Source organism: Mustela lutreola, chromosome 1, assembly GCF_030435805.1.
Source record: "Mustela lutreola isolate mMusLut2 chromosome 1, mMusLut2.pri, whole genome shotgun sequence".
In the NCBI taxonomy this organism is placed as follows: domain Eukaryota; kingdom Metazoa; phylum Chordata; class Mammalia; order Carnivora; family Mustelidae; genus Mustela; species Mustela lutreola.
Genome location: NC_081290.1, coordinates 162170729 through 162172728, shown reverse-complemented (window position 1 = coordinate 162172728; position 2000 = coordinate 162170729).

The window sequence follows — 2000 nt, the reverse complement described above, 5'->3', positions numbered from 1 at the left end:
TATGGAAATGGACTTCTCTTGTTCCTATCCTATCCTTTGTCCATTCCCCATGCAAAAAAATTTTCAATACATTCAAAGAGACTGATACTTATTTTGTTTAATCTGGAGATGCTCTTTTTGTTATCCACTAGCACTAACTTATTAAAATGAAGCTCAAACACATTAATATAATAATTTTGACATTAAGATAACTATTATTAATTGAGAATGTTCTATATCCTTGTCTTATATGTTTGTTCTACATCTATGTGTTATCTGATATAATCTTCAAAACTCCATGAATAGATATCATTATCTTCATTTTACAGGAGAGGAAAATATGGTCCAGAGAGGTCATTTACAAAATTGCCTGCAAAGAAATTTGCCAAATGGCTCAGCTATTAAGTATTAGAACCAAAATTCAACCTCTTTAATGTCTGGTTCTAAGGACAGGATCTCCTTTATGCTGTATAACCTCTGAACAAAGACATTCTTATGACCTGTTATGCAACCAGACTCAGAAGTTGATTCAAATGTGAATATTATATCAGTCTCTAACTCAAAAGTGTCAGTGGCATGGTTTTTTTTTTTTTTTTTTTTTTTTTCCCTACCTTACTTCTACATTATTCCATCTGTTTTCAAGGTCTTTTTGTGTCCAGGTCCACCTCTTCTCCCAGTTAAAAGAATGACCCAAAGAAGCGCTTTCCTGTGTTACCAGGATCAACAGAGCTGTTAGTGAAATAGCACTTTTAAACTCCCAATCACTCTCTACTACAACCACATCGCTATAGGTTTTGAGCAGAAATTTAGGGTATGCGGTAGGAAATTGATTGACAATGAAAGATTTCATTTTGGCATTTTTCCCCACGTATGACTAATATTAGTTGTCATAGAAAGAATATTGATCCAGAACCTCCTTCCTTTTGGATGAGATTCTTAAAACATCCTCTGAAGAAATTTCTGAGCAACGGGTAGAATATGGCTATGTTCTATTGCATCTGCTACAGCACAAATGCATGTGTCAGGTTAAACAGTATCATGACTTCAGTAGGTCTTAGTCATGCCTCGCCTCAGACCCCTATTCAACTTCCTTCTATTTAAACTAGAAGTCCACAAACTTCTTGTTTCAGCTGGCACACATAGAGAGCTCAGAGTTTTTAATGCTTTCCTTATAACAGAAAAAGCTAGACAACCTAAAAAGCAATGCCTTTTTTGGGTGGGGGATGGGGGTGGGGGTTGGGGAGTGCTATATTAGAGAACTGAAGACATTGGGCAAACCACTAATCCCCAATCAGGGAAGAAAAGAGTATTCAGACCCAGGTGCAGCCACTGAGATTTTCTTATTAGTAGAGAAGAAACTGGAGCCATTAAAAGGCAGGAAATTCACAATTTTGATGAATTGTTGGAAGCTGTGTTTAAACAACCATGAAAATGAGAATCTCCTGGGGCCACAATCTTAGTGGGAGCATGCTTTCCTGGACTTCTCCTCCAAGACCCCCACAAGGAACAGGGATCTTAGAAAGGACTATCTTAAGTGCAAATGAATTAAATTCTCCAAAGACATAGTGACTAAATGAATTTTAAAAGTAAGACCTAGAGGCGCCTGGTGACTCAGTGGGTTAAAGCCTCTGCCTTCGGCTCAGGTCATGATCCCAGGGTCCTGGGATCAAGCCCCACATTGGGCTGTCTGCTCAGTGGGGAGCCTGCTTCCTCCTCTCTCTCTGCCTGCTTCTCTGCCCACTTGTGAACTCTGTCTGTCAAATAAATAAATAAAATCTTAAAAAATTAAAAGTAAGACCTAGCTCCATACTACCTACAAAAGAGACACCATAGATTTGAGAGTACACATAGGATAAAGGTGCTGGCATAGAAAAAATAGTCCACGCAAATGGAAATCAGAAGAAAGAAAGAACAGGTATACTTACATCAGAAAAAGTAGACTTTAAGTCAGACACTGTAACAAAAGACAAAGACGGTCATTATTTAATGACAAAAAGGTCAATTCATAAAAGGATAAAAAA